This window comes from Dinoponera quadriceps, unplaced genomic scaffold (genome assembly GCF_001313825.1).
Source record: "Dinoponera quadriceps isolate SergipeBrazil2010 unplaced genomic scaffold, ASM131382v1 scaffold1352, whole genome shotgun sequence".
Classification (NCBI taxonomy): domain Eukaryota; kingdom Metazoa; phylum Arthropoda; class Insecta; order Hymenoptera; family Formicidae; genus Dinoponera; species Dinoponera quadriceps.
The window spans coordinates 1,256,255-1,272,003 of NW_014555567.1; the positions used below are offsets into that span (position 1 = coordinate 1,256,255).

Consider the following 15,749-nt stretch of genomic DNA (forward strand, 5'->3'; position numbering starts at 1 on the left):
TATATATATATATATATATATATATATATCGACCGTTCGGTGCTCAAGAACAAACTTGAGAACTCTTTCTGCACCGAGCGAAACGAAGGAGTCGTTATCGCGGGCAGTTAATGCGGGCTAATTAAAATCGGTCGAGATCGCGCGTTATTTATACGCATTGGAATTTTTCCTTCGTCTCTTAATTTTCTTCCTTTCCGCGTTATATCCGACGAATTATCGGCATCTCATTATGTTTTCCCAATGATTAAAAGTTCTCGTATACGAACGCGAGTGCATTCGCGCGCATAATCGCGAAATCGGCGGATGTGTCAGTCGTGCGACGCGATCCAATAAAACAGCGGCTGAAAAACTGGTCGTTCCAGCTCGCGGCAAATTAATTTACAAATAAGAGCACCGAAAAACTGTCCCTTCGATATGCAGTCTCATTCTCTTCTGCTTGTTTCTTTTTCTCGGTGCCTCTCTCGCCCGTCCCTTTTGCTTCGCACGAAACACGTTCTGAGTAACAATTTGATGCATAGCCCGATTGGATATTACCATAGGCCTCTTAATGATTCACCAACGTAAATGAATTCGCGTTTCAATAATGAGCATGCACACCGTGCTGCGTCGAATTTATCGTCATCGCTTTACTCAATTTGTAACGAAGGAATTAATTTACACATCGACTCCGCGCTCTCCTATAAATGCAAGGTCTCATTCAAGAACTTATCTTACAACTAACTCTATTTTTTTTCTTTCTCGTTTCCAACTTCGTTTCATACAGATTGGTGCGGGATACGGGTTTCTCTTGATATGAAGCTATATGCTTCTGGTTTAATAAATTTAGAACTAATTCGGTAGTCCACGTCGATACGTGTGATTACATCGGTGTAATCTTATTTGTTATCCGTGCACCTTCCCGGACGCGCCACTGTCCACACAGCAGCGAGCCTCGTACACGTAAAAACACCTTTTTTTTATCGCCGCTCACGTTTAAAAATCGCGAGGGAAGAAAGTTCTCACGGATATTCGTACACGTTGGCCAGACTCCTCCCGACGATTGATTTTTAATCGGCCATCCCGAGACGATATACATATATATATATATCTCGTGTCGGTTCTTCTGTCACATGCGAGACGACTCCTTGTTTACATCAGATGTGTCAGATGATGTCCGTGTGTATGAAGGCAACTTTACAGTGCGATTTATGGCGTGACAGCAAACTGAATCGCCGATATCCTATAATTTTTGGAATCTTAGCGTTTATTACCGTAAATCCACAATTTCAGTTTAAGGCACCTCGCTCTCGATGTCCCTACGTATACGATGATAAACGCAATTAGAGCGCAGCCATTGATTATTCCGAAGGATCCGGGGAACGGTACGAGCCGGCAAATCGAATTACACGACGAGACCTGTTGCGTTTCGCGAGACACGCGCATGGAACGTACATGCATACATATGTACGTACGAAAACGTCGCAGTTTCGTTTCTCCGCGCGACGAAACTCGCAACCGTTTCTCGGCGAAGCCTCGCGACGCCTCGTCGCGGCGGAAGCTCTTGAGACCGTCGAGTACCCGTCAACATAGTAGTCGTCTTAAACAGTGTGCACTGTACGCGCGTATACGTCGCGTGTAAAGCATGCGTCTGTCGCAGGTATCCCCCACACGCACACCGCTGCGCTCACTTCGACCGAGTGCACGCGCTGCATCCTCACACGCATGACAAACGCTTCCTTGCAAGGTACGTCGTGACACACGCGCTACGTCGAGCTGCGTTCCACTTGGAAACGAAGAATGCGCCGTGAGTGAGAATTTCAAGGAGTATCGCGGCGTAGGATCGATCCGTGACTATCCAAGGCGCAACCGGTCTTGATCGTTAGAAGGACCGAGAGGATCTCTCGTTTCCTCTACAAAGCGCTCCGGCCGACTACAATTAGATTGCCGAATTTACCGAGGAAACGGCTCTCAGTTCGCACACCCGTGAGCGACGTCATCTTCTTTTCGCGCGAGGCGAGTTTCAGGAGCTCGATGGCGAACTCGTGGGAACTGTAGGCTATTCATGCCGCGCTTGGCGCCGTGATGTTGTATAGTACGCGTCTCGTACTTTGATGTCCGTACGGTCTCGTTAGAGTAATCCCTAGTATTCGGCGGCCGTTTCGTGTGCATCGCTAAAAGTACACACGATTTCTAGCGATTCGACATTCTCACGAGCGTTACGTGCTGCGCGAGAGGTGCTCGCGGCAGGTCCCCCCTCGATCTTGCAAACTTCACGTATTGTTGTCATATTTTTTTAAGGAATAACTCTTAATCCTAACGGTAATCTATTCTGTAAGTGTATTTGTTAGAGGCACACGTTTTCTCACATAGGTAGGAACGCGCTCGCGCAGATCTGTGTGGTCACAGACGCGTCTGTGTACTTTCGAGTCTGAGCGAGTGATGAAGTATTAGGTGATATCGGTGTCAACATTGGAGCGATTAATTCGGCCCTCACACATATAAATATACATATACTATTCGTGATATATATTTTTTCATAAGTACACACACACACACAGACACATACACACATTGACATACCTATTATTCGCGACAAACTCCCCGTTGAAGCCAGCTCTCTAAAAGAAAGTGTTTGTTAATTGTTGTTCTTTCTTTTTCTTAGCGGTCGTTCGTTTTGCGCGGCTGAGACGATCGATGGGAGAATAAATGCGTTTGATGTTTGACGTGTTAAATCTAATAGAAAGGTATCTAGTGCAAGAAGGGTCATAAAACTCTATCTTATTTCGTTATAATGTGCCTTTTTTGTAGAAAGAAGAAAAAGAGCGAGCGAGTGTGAGGAAGGTCGTGAGATCGGAAAGATTTACTTTATTGCCCCCGAGACGGAAATTTCGTTCTATATACATTAAGCATGCAAATTCTGCTGAACTTAAAGGACTAATGAAAAATTTCAAGGTATAATATTATAACAACTACTATTTTTTGGTGCTACAAATGATTATTTATTATTACTCTTAGTAAAGAAGCATTTATTTAAAAATCATTTATTACTGGATTATCTCAATATTTTATCTGCATTTAATCTATATATTCTTCATTTCAATGAGCGATATATTAATCACGCAATATATTCAACTGCAAGTAGAGTATGTGAGTATATATTCAAAATCTTTAATTTCTCGTTTTGGGATATTTTTTTCAAATTTCAACATGGAGGGAATAGCAGTAAATAACCATTTGTAGCATCAAAGTGAAACAATAGTTTATATAGTGTCATATCTCGAAGTTCTCCATTGATTCTTCAAATACTACGATATATGCAGGATTAATGTAGAATGAAAATTTTGATTCGGAAATTGTCCGACATTTTTTACATTCTCGCGAATTTCGTTGAGAGACACACATCGCGGCAGACACCGTTCTTCGATAACCGACATGTCACTATATATCATGTTGCGCTACTTGAACGGTTTGTATAAAAATTACTCGGGTATTCGCCATACGAAGCGACTATCAAGTTATTCATGCACGAATAACGTCAATGTAAGTAGAGTGCGAAGAACCTAACGACAAATAGTGAACGCATGTCGCGCGATCTTTTCGTCGAGATATATATACTTAGAAGGATAAAAGAAAATTTAATCGCTACTTTTATCTCCACACGTCCATCTACGCACGAGATCTGCAATCGTTCATGATTTCGTGTTGTTATTTGTCGCGAGCGGCTCATATCGGGTAACGACGAGTCATCGTTAGGGAATGAAAAGTATGAAGCCCGCGCGATACATCGTGTAAATCGAATCGTGTTTTGAGTTTTTAAGAACCGGTGACTAGGTTCGAGTTTGAAGGAAGGGAATGCTACGTATCTACTTAATGCGATCCTACTCGTTCTAATAAATCTGGCTGTTGTAGTTATTTATTCGATGACTCGTAGTGTGAAGGTGTTGTGTCGAGAGAAAGAGAAAGGGGAAGAGCAAGCGCGATAATGATCGTGGGATCGAGATGGGAGGGGATTATTACGTAATGTGATGGAAGCAGGAAAACGAAGGGCAAATGAATATGGAGCGTACGCGTATTGTCCGTGGATTCAGTGTACTTTCGACGTATTTTTTAAGTGTTACGCTATGGCATATATAAATAAAACAGTAACTGCTAATCAAATGCACCTAACGCGCTCAATCCTGAATCCATCCATATTCATCCCGCTTTCGTCAGATTATCCACGCGGGAGGGAATCAAATCGACCGACTGCCGTGCCGGCGAGTCGAGGTAAGTGTGATGATGCTTTCTGTAAACTTGATTTCTTCCAGCGCTCGATTAACACTTTCATCGCGAGCCGTGTGATAGAAGAAAGCTATATCGTACTGTATCGATATTATGATTAGGGACCATCTAAGGTTGAGATACCGCGTACGTATTATCCCGTGAACACAGAGTTTGAGCTTTACATTATTTAAATAGATCCGCAACATGCTTTCGCATGCACAGTGAATAATACAGAGTATCATTTTGCGGAAAATCGTTTTTCAATAATATAAAGCCCGAAGTATGGTCGAATATTTTCGCTCCAATATCTCTTCGAAGCCATCGTCAGTCGCTTCCTAATCTTTATATATTTCTTATTCTCGAACGATATGTCGGCCGTTTTCCACGCGGCTCTTCGCAAGCAGATACGTACGGTCGATGAAGATTTTTTTCCTTTTACCTGCGGTTCACGTTAAATAATTACAGTAATACGTGCGAGTACGGTCTTAATGCTCTATTCGCTAACGTGTCTCGACTGGTTTTACCGCAACTCTTCGCTGTTTCTTTCTATCTTATATGTTTTTCTGTCGTCCCGGTTGTTCCATGATTTCCGCCCCTGTCTGTTTTGCGACAGCCCGGCCTCCACGTCATGATGATGTAGAGCGCTGCTGCGGAATTACGGTTATGCCCTCATTCAGATCGTCCCTGTGATATTATTAAGCTTCACCTCACGCAGTCGCACCGAAAGTCCGATCGGATATTTTATTGCTACCGTTAACCATCTTCTCAGCGCGCACACGAGAACCTTTCTCTTAAAACACTCGCGTACCAAACGTGGCGCATGGTACACTCGATCGCACGATTGTTGAGGCTTCGAATTGAATTATCGCATCGGCCTCTTGAGAGGAGAGAAAGGTTCAGTATTGTAGTAAAATTCGTTAGATTACTATCACGAATAATTAGAGCTTGAAATTCAATGTGCAATGTCGAAACGTTATCAAAGGGAAATCGGATGAGTGTTACGTACCGACAGTCCGTAATAACGCGAAGGTTATACAGCGAAGAATATACCGGTGAAACTCATAACAACATGATTAATTAATATATTTTAAGCGCGTTGAAGAAAATCGGACAAAATGATATAACTGATTGCACGCTACATTGTACGTGCAATATATTATTGCGTCAACGTAGCTCGGTAACGCCGATTTCTGCGTAACGATCCGCTCGCGGCTCGCGAGTAAGGATGGCAAATTTGAGAACTGTATTCCGCCGCTCCGACTTTTTCTTCCGGTCACATCACACCTGCTATTATGGCGCATTCAGTCGAAGTAGAGAATATCGCGATGCACGCGAGCAATTTTTTAAATCATTTCTCACGAAACAAAGGAACACCTCATAACGATCTTCGTGTCCGTCTTAAGCGTAGAAAAGGAAAGGAAAGAAGGAGAGAGGGAAAAGAAAGAAAGATAGAAAGAAGAAGGTTTCTCTGATGAGTACGCATCCTACGTGCGTGCTGAAAATTGTCCGAATGTAACAGATTGGTGGTAATAAGTAAAAAAGGTACGGCGCCATTTACTACGGCAAAAGGTTCGGCTGCGGCCTACCGACGAGCGACGACCTATGATCGACGACGAAAACGACGAAGAAATGTAGCAGTCTACGAAGGAAAAGGAGCAGTCGCTCCTACCAACACGCATTTCCGAGGCTCCCTCTCTTTCGGGATAACGATAGACATAATTGCAATATTAGAGACAAAGTGCACATCGTAAATAAAAATAACAACCGTTACATTATAACGAATGTCTTAATATTTCTACGGTGAGTCTTCGATATTCGCGTATAAGAGATATACTATCTCGTACGAGAGAGACCGACTCCGGCGAGGCACAAACGATATATTCAAACGATATAATATGGGAGGCGCAACAATGTTGACGGCACTTTGCGAACGGATTCGTGTTCGCCGTTAATTGATTCGATCGATGAATCGCTGGTGCGGTTTCACGAGTTGTTTTAACAGCGCGCTAACTTATCCGCGTAGTCAATTACATCTGCTCATATCTATCGTGTAACCTTCGCCGAGTTAATGAATGCGCTCGATAAGAATAATATATCACGTTGACTATCGTTCCTTCGCTCTCCGGCGAGCTTCGTCGAGGATAATACGCGATGTTACTCCGCTATGTTGTACGCGATGTTCTTCGCGCGCCGCTCTTATTATTCTATTAGTACACTTATCATTCTCATCGTTACGGAGATCCGGCCGTCCTATTATAGCCGAGTCAAATCAGCTTCGGGATATTACTCTTGTTATAATACCTAATAGTTTTTTTCTCACCGAGTAAAATTACTCCCAGTACCCATTCTCTTCGTCAAGGTCACCAACTTATCTCGCTTCTCCTGTCTTCCGTCCCCACCTGCTCTCTTTCCGATCTATCTCGATTCCTATCTTCCGTCCGTCGATCATGCACATCTGCCAGCGGTTCTTAATCGAGGAAAAAATATCAATCCGAGATCTGTCGGTAACGCAAAAAGTGATTCTTCGACGAATATGATCAACGGAAATGTTCGTTGTGTCCGCGCGAATTTTCACTGCATAAAACATATGCGTCAGCTTACGTAATAAATGACTCATCAAGGTGAACACACGTTCTCGTATCAACAACGAGGTCCCTATTGGGAGGAGAAGAAGAAAATGAGCGCGTGGAACGAATGGAACGACCGGTCGGGTAAATAATTTAACACGCCCTCTACACGATCCGCGATTATGCGATCGCTCGTCGCGCTTAAGATGACATTTAATTTCGCCCGGTCGATTATACGCGAGGGACGGGAATTTTCGATTCCGCCGAGACGGATGCAACGGAGCGTAGACGAGACACTGATCCAGAGATTCGATTATACGACGGACCACCACCATTAATATCCGCTTTTCGCCTCGTCACGATCACCCCGGCCCGCCTTCCTCCCAATCCTGTTCCAAAGCGGTTCTTACCGATTCCAAGCGCCGCCGATCCGGATAGTCAGGACGATCGCGCGATCTTCGTTCCCGACGAAGGACGGCGCGATCGACGCGGCTCTTCCTTCTTTCGCCCGGTCCGCGGGAAAGCGGACGAGTCAGTCTCTCTCCTCTGAGAGACGTATAAAAGCGCTGCTCGTCGTGTTTCGCGCGCAGAGTATTTCTGCACTATATACGCAATATAGTCCGTAGTTTATGCCCGAGACGCCGCAGTTAAACGCTGCGACGACTTTTATAGGCCTATACGCGAATCCGCGCACTCACGCCCGGTTACGATGTGCACGTCGCGCGGTTTCCATTTAAACGCACACGCACACGTGTCCGCACACACCGCGTGACCGCGGTGTTACCCGCAGGGCCGGCGTCCCCGAGAGAACGCGCGAGAAAAAAATTTCGCCGGCACCGATCAGTGCAGGACGAATGCACTGGTGAATGAGCTATCAATAAGCGGCCGGTTACCAAATATTATCCGACAACTCAATGTCTTCATTGAATAAAAGGCGCTTCTTTTCGCGTTGTATATACGTTGTTTCTCGGCGATCGGTTCTTGACACGTCAATGAGATCTCGGCAGAGTGACGGTACTTTCACGGACGTACAATATTTGAGAATGCATCGTGCCGCCAAGCGAAACGAATTCAATCTAGGCCAGTCATAATGGTGGTCAATCCGTTCCGAGTGATTGAATAATTAGGTTTGGGCAAGCACGCTCGTGTGAAAAAGTATCTTACATTAAACGTAAAGAATGGTGGTGCTGTATTACGTTTAACGTCTTCGCAGCTCGCTCACGGTGGTAGCCTTAAGGAGGCGTCAATTTATGATCGATCGTACATTACCTGCCGGTTTGGGCGAAGGGTGTTGTCGGCGGACGAGACGTTTCCGTAATTACGGCACGCTATAAAGACGGCTCGCGCCGTCACGTATTTCGGGCGTTACCTTTTACGGTGAACCACGGGCGAAATCATATCCGTGCCCCCCACTACGTTTAATTGGTTCACCGGAGGGCAGACCGGGGCCCCGGTAATTTATGAAATCGCTAAAAGCATGACTAAAATACTCTATCCGCGATATAAATCACGCTTTATACCGCGCGGATGCTGTCAGATAACCTTGACAAACAACCTCGGTGCGCGGCGCGATGGCGCTCGTAAAAGGGCACGATACACCTACGCTATCCGGCGCACGAAGCGCCGCGCGTCAAAAGGTAAGAAATTAAATGGAATTCTTATAAGCGGGCAATAAGCGCGCGTCGTGTCCTTAATGTCGCCGCTGACACCGCGAGCACCGAGAAGGAAACGTCTCGGATACCGGTTGCGAGAGAGGGCTGCGCGAAAGTGCGCGCGCGCTGAAGGCGGCCCTGAAGGCACGACCATGAGAGAAAGCAACGCACTTTCTGACGCGATATCGGTTCATCAGCAACAGTGTCTCCTCGGTCAGCGGTGGGCCCAATTAATTAGCCGCGGAATCTGCCGCGTATCGGCCATTTTTACTCGCGCACTCTCGGACTATTATGCTAATTTATAAACTCCGTCGTAGTAACACGTTCGGACGTTGTTCGGTGTTTATCGCGCCGACACTTTATCGCGTCTCAATTCCTGCAATTAGCGGTTTCGCTTACACGCGAGGTGAGACGATCTCTCGCCGGACCGGAGGAAAATTCCAGTCGCTCCCCTTTTCTCTCGACAAAATTCAACTGGATGAAAGGATGATCCGTGCGCAAACATCAACTTCTTCAAGCTTATCTCAACTCTTCTTCGGATCAAAGAAATCTTGCCTCAGTACGTATCTTCGCGTTTTCGATATCGGCGTCAGCATATTTAAACGAGAATTCGCGCTTTGGGGATCCACGATGTCTTACCGCGGGAAGTAACAAACGCGAACAATAGCGTGGCAAACACATTCGTAGCGGGTAAACGAGCGTGCTCGATTCGTAATTCAGGTCAGGTAGGCAGGGTCATATAAAAGCCCGTAACAAACCCGTGCTATCCCGATTAAGAATTAATGGCGATGCCGGTAATATCGTCGGCGATGTTGCGGCGGAATCCCGTCGCAAAGACGTTGAATGCCAGTCATCGACGCCCTGCGATCCTTCCATTCCGATGCGAAATGGAAGCGCACGATAATGCAATATCGAGGCAAGACAATCGCGACCACTCCCATTGATCGCCGCGTGTAAAAGTGGATCGGAGCTTTTTTGCCGGGGTTACTTAAAAAGGACGAAGCCTTTGTACCGTGCAATCCCAAAACGAATACTCGGAACACTTCGCTAAGTCATGGCAGAACAGCGCGATCGAAACCATCGCGAGAGAGTGGTTGGCCGGCCGGTTGGCTGCTTTGCTCACGTTTTTTGCGCGGCATTGTTAGAACGAAACGAGCAACGAACGGGGCGCGTTTGTTGTACGCTATTTTCCGCGAAACCGCGTTAATGTTAAAGAAATCGATAAGAAAGAAAGAGAGGGGGAAGGAGAAGAAGGAAGATGGACTAATGCCTGTTTCTACTATCATTGTTTAAATCGAATCTAATCGACGATTGATTCAACGGAATCTTGGCCCTGTGTTAAACTTTTAATTCTACAACATAGCAGGAGCTAAAATAGCAAAATATGTTCAATTTCAATTCCAATAATATAATACAGTCCCCCTACTAATCCTGATGAAGTCTGAAATTTCTCTTTATGCTGTTTCGAGCATCAAAATAAGCTGTTGAAGGTAGCATTAACATTCAGTCTGTAGAATTAAAGGTTCAAGAGAGAAGTTAAAAAGTATCAGTATCACTATCACTGGGTTAGTCTATATAGGCCGTCTAAGCAGACTATTCTTAGGAGCGTAAGAGTAGCATGAAAATTTCGAATCGACTAGTCGCATCGGCCGAACTGATCAGTGCAATTGGCCACTTATCCGTTAATCGTGGATTAGATTTCAATAATGATGGTGGAAACGGGCATGAGAGGTGGTCCGGCCGATCGAGGCGACAACGACGCGCCCGCAAAAACCGAAAACGAATGCTCGCCTTTTCCGCGATCATATTTCATCGGCGCATATAACAATCTACGTCCCCGGGAAAGGAGTACTCTGGTGTTGCGTGTGTGTCGACGCTTTCATTATTCAAGCCGGCTATTGGAGGCCCCGATTCCGTCGCGACCACCGTACCAAATTGGTTACGAAAAGTTGCGCGATATTAATGCACCCTACCTGACGACTTTTTAAAGATACATCGTCGTCGTCCCCAGCTCGATTATGCGTTCATTTTTCTCTGTCCATTTCCCAAACCCGCCGTCCCGTTTGTCGCCGCGTACTTTGCGCGAATTCCTCCCCATGCATCAACCTGTCATGGAATCCCGTTACGTTACACGACGCCTGATCTCGCGAAATAAATAGCATGCCGTTATAATCAATGACACACGGCGGCTGCATTACCATGCCGGAAAGAGGCAAAGCTTTATATATTTATTAATTGCGAGCGTGCCCGCTGCTTCATAGTTGCTTCGTGAATCCGACGTCGTCGTTATCGTCGTCGTGCCGAGGCGCGCGCGTGTTTATCTCCTCGGTTCTCGCGAAACGGGGCTCGAAGTGGCCGATGAAGGAGAGATAAAATGCCAGCGACGCTCGTCGTTGGCGGAACGTGCGATTATTCATACGTACGGCCGCTTTTCCTTTTTTTTCCTTTTTTTACGTAGACATCGTAAGTACCGTGTACATAAAATAATTGCGAGTAAGGGTGTACCGCCGCGGCGGTTTGACTCACAGGTAATTTGCGATACCGAGATCGCCCGAGGTCGGCCCGATCGACGTCGATTATCAGCGTATTCGGTAATACCTAATATGTTTTTTAATATACGTATCGCGCAGAACACGCTCTTCTTAATACGACATTGTGGTTGTCGTAAGTACCGGCCATTACCTGCCGACCCAGGTGCTATGGGCGCGTATGCTGCTGTGTATACTGTATAATCGAGCAGCACCCTATAAAATTATGCAAAAGACTACCGACGATGCACTACCGACATCGAGGTATCAAAATCAAAATTGGAGAAAAAGAAAGAGGACAAGGGAGCGTAGAATATAATCGCGGCTGAGATGGAGTAACCTTGTAACTAATCACCTCTATCTTCCCGTCTGTGGCGCGACGTCGAAAGGATACGGAAGGATACTAATTGGAGAGACGATAGAAATTTACATAGTGTGTGTGTGTGTGTGCGCGTGCGAATAATATTTTTAATACGGCAGCCCGAACGCATTTTCCTTACGGAGAGATCTCAAGTCCATATTTAATTGAACGTAAAAATCGGACTCGCGGTTAGATAATTATCGCGGGTGAACGCTCTCGGTTCCTTCTTCATTTAGAAAATTACACGCTTCTTCGAGAGGGCCAAAGGTCGCGGTAATGTGGCGGGATACACGCGCGGATATTTACGAGAAACGATTTACGACCGCCTCACCCCTCCCCCTCCCCCCGTAATGTTTCACGCTCATTAACAAGTTATTCCTACTGTTTATAGTAAATCTCCGGGATCGTTTATTCGATGAATCGCCCTCTTCTTTTCTCCTCCGCCGGCGTGGAGTAATTTAAATTTCCAGCGCGGCCGCCGCTACAAGACGCACGAGTGGCCTAATGACCAGCGGCGGCGCGTATCCGCGGGCCATAATATTCCCCACTCGCCTCCGTTTGACAATCTTTCGGCAAACGCGAACGTATCATTGTAATTATAATCTTCGTGGATTAATGACCGGTTCGGCGAGATTGCGAAATCACAGGTCGCCGCCGCAAAATTCTGCCCGCCTTTCCCCGGCGGGCAGAAATTTCGCTGTACATCACCTGTACATTACGTACGGAGGTTGCTTCCCGATATAAAATCCTCCCCGGTGGAGACACACACACGACAGAGGGACTCGATCGCATTCGATGCGATTCAACCACCCTTATTTCCTCCGTCCCCGGCGTACATTTCGCCGTGCTCCTCGATTTATCGTGTTTTCTGCGTGCGTACCGAGTATTACTGTGGCATTTTGCTGCTTATACGAAGCCCTCTCGGCGATGTGAGGAAAGAAAAAAGCGCGACACCTCTCCCCCCGGTTTCTTCTCATTCACCCTCCCTCTCTATCTCGCCTTCCCTCCCCGCGCCGCCCTTCCTTCCTTTCACTCGATCTTACCCTCTCGCTTCCTCTCCGCCGCCGGTCTTCTCCACTTGTCTCTCTACCTGTCTCGTTCTCCCGCTACGCCACCACGAAGTTGTTATCCTTCTTACTCCCGTTCCCTCCGTTCCCCCGTCCATATTTAGTTGCCCATAAACGACTGGCATGCAACTCCTCAAGTGTACACATATCGCAACGAACCGCGTGTTTCTGTGGCGTTCGTGTTACCGCCGCTTCACGTGCACGCACGAATGCACGCACGCACGCACGCTTGCACGCACCGCCCCGGGACGAGTTTCGGCCGAGGATGCGTCCTTTCGTCTTTCCACTCGTCTTATAGCGCACACGATAGACATCTAGGCACATTGTAGACGACTTGCGTCGAGCACCGTCCACCATCTCGGAATATTTATGAGACACGGAGGTGTCCTCTCTCGCCCCCATGGCGCTATTCAGAGCCTGGTGAGACGCGATGTAATTAGAAGCGAAAAGACAACCTCGGTGTGTGTACGATTAATGCGAAATGTTACTCATATATGTGTGTGTCGCACGTAATTGACTCACTCGTGCAACTCCATCAATACAGGCGGAATTTCACGAGGATTGAAGCGGTACCGCGCTTCGGGAACTCTTGCAAATGATGGAAACGACGGAGATCGTATCCTCGCGGGCTCGCAAAAAAAATGTCATTATCGCGGATCGAAATTCCCGTGCGCAAGCGTTCCAGTCTTAATAGTACAAACTTTGCCCTCATTCAGCCTTTGTAGAGTATTAAACGCGGAAAGATATCGCGTTGTATATCTAGATCGGGTTTCGCGCTCGGATCGAGATAAAGAAGAAGCCCGAGTATGCCGGCTAATGGTATTAATCTTCGGGATCTATCTCCGTTCCCTTTAATATGCCCGCGACCTCCTCTCCCTCCCGTCTTTACATTCAATGATATTTAAATAACCCGACCGCGCGGAACGCCAATTCCCAGAGGAAATTGCATTCGGTATGCAAATATCAGCATGACTAAATGATACCGGTGGTTATCGTGCATACGGATACAAGCTGATTATTTTACAAATAACCTGAAATACAAGTCGCACTGCTGAACCGTCAGTTCGGCGTACGGCCGAGTTACAAAATAACACGTCTCGGCTCCGGTCGTATTTAACCCGCGGAACTGGTTTATACGCGCGGCTCCCTGACGTTATATATAATTGACGTTGATTTTTAAGCAATATTATTATTGCACCTACGGGTTATCGGCTAATCACGCGCGTGATATGCATTTCCTCGAATCACTCCCCGACAATCATCATTGCCCGCTCGGGTTTTCAAGCCACCGGCCGAATTCCGACACGCAGCAGGATATCCTCGACTTATTTTGTACGGGACGATACGAAGCGGCCATAACTTACCGTTGCAGCTTCCAGTTTGTTGCGCGGAATTTGCATTATTTCTCGCGGTAATCGTTCGCCATTTCTATACGTTGTATCCGACTGGGTATAAAAACGCAAGAAAAAAAAAATCTTGTCACTTTCTACTTGAATATTGATTACAGAAATGATCAGAATATTCGTAAAGTTTAGTTCGAAACATATATTATTTATTAAAAGAAATTTTTTATGTGAGAGTCTTATATAATGATTAATATAATATTTATGATTAATATTTTACAGCATTTGCTATTAAAAAAGTTAAAGATATTTTAGGAACAAAATATGAGACAACAAACATATATGATTTTTATCTTTTTCAATAATCCTTTCTAATTTTTTCTTGGACGTCACGCGCGCACATAAAACATATCTACGGGCACTCAATTATCAGCTGCGACTGTGTCAACAATCAGGTACGAATAGTACCTAAAGTTGCTGATTCTGAAGTATTCAGTCAATTGGCATTTCGCCTTCTGGCAAGATTTTGTCTCACTTTTACATTTAATAGCCGTAATTACATCGTTTATATATTTGTATTATTTTTGGCAATGATCTTGGCGCAATTTTAAAAGGTAAAAGCTACGTCGCTGCCAGAACAGTTGGATCGCTTTCAATTGTACAAGTGCGTCTTTCCTTTCTCGAGCGCATAATGAAAACCTTCATGTAAATACGTGTTTACGAAAGACTGCATATTTTATCTGCATTCCTTCAATCCTTTTTTTTTTCATTTAATACCGACGCGGAGTCTCTAATCTTAATAGAAAACAAAAGATTTTCTACTTTGTCAATTTCGTCAATTTTCAGCGTATTTTCGCCACAAAATCGCGAAAAACAATTAAGAAACGTTAGAGAGCGCGTTAATTCACCTATCGTAAGATCGCTTATCAATTGTTTTATATTTCACGATTATAAATTTCGTGTTCGAAAATCGCGAAATTTCACGTATTTCTTCGGGCGTCATTAACAGGGACAATTGATTCAACATTCTATGCGTCGACTACCAGGGGGATGGCCAGCCGGCGATAAAATGTTATTTTATGGCCGTGGCCGAGGAACACTGACGGACCTGCCAGTCGTTTCAGTCCTCACCAAGGTGTTCTGCCAAGGACTGTACCGGCAGAAATAGCGGGCCGCCGATCGGATCGTATCTGATCCCGTCGCATCGTAGTTTATACCACACGTGCGCAAAATGCTGCGTGCGCCCATCATCACAAAGTGCGGCCGAAGTATGGCATTACGGAGTCTCATAAACTATTTTCGAACCCGCGGAAATATATTTCGGTCGCATCTCGGCCGGCCGCGCTGGCCTCCACGTCGGATGCAATAAAGCTTTACGTGATTATTGAGACGCAACGCGGTGAGGAAAGACGCGCTCGACCTAGACTCGTTTTTCCTTTTTTTTCGGAGCAATGCCTCTTTCTGCTCTTTGTTTTCTGGCTTTTAGCGCGGTCACGATGGATAACGTGAATTTAATATCGCGATATAAATAACGGATACTCGAGACGACAAGAAGGAAGGAAGAGAGAGAGAGAGAGAGAAAATGAGAGAGAAGAGAGGAGATCATTCTCGCAGATTCTCCGGTTCCATCGAATCTCGCATAAGTAAAGCACATTTATACTCGCCGACTGACCTCTCCCTGACCCTGGTAAATACTGCTATCTATGCCATTAGCTGTTAAGTCGCCTTATCGCCATTACTGTACCAGTTACGACAGCGTGATTCGTACTGCAATTTATGACAAAGTAATGATACGGAATCATCACTCGCGTGATACATCCGACTTGATCTGAGAGATCGTTTACGTAACTCTGTTTGTCCGAATGCGGCTTAAAAACCTATTAATACGTCTATAATTAATACGCCTATCTCAATGTGACGTTCGAACTTCGCACCCCGCTCTTATTTCTCGTCGAACAATTCGTTCACAACGGTCGTGTTTTATTAACG

General features: G+C 45.7%; 1 long non-coding RNA gene across 1 annotated transcript in view; it reads right to left on the reverse strand.

The window, feature by feature from the left end:
• Positions 1-1,336, reverse strand: part of LOC106744691 — a 4,470-nt gene extending 3,134 nt beyond the window's left edge. Inside the window, exon 1 of the long non-coding RNA XR_001374472.1 lies at positions 1,251-1,336. This is a non-coding gene — a long non-coding RNA (uncharacterized LOC106744691). The remainder of the gene's footprint in view (positions 1-1,250) is intronic.
• Positions 1,337-15,749: the final 14,413 nt, after the last annotated feature.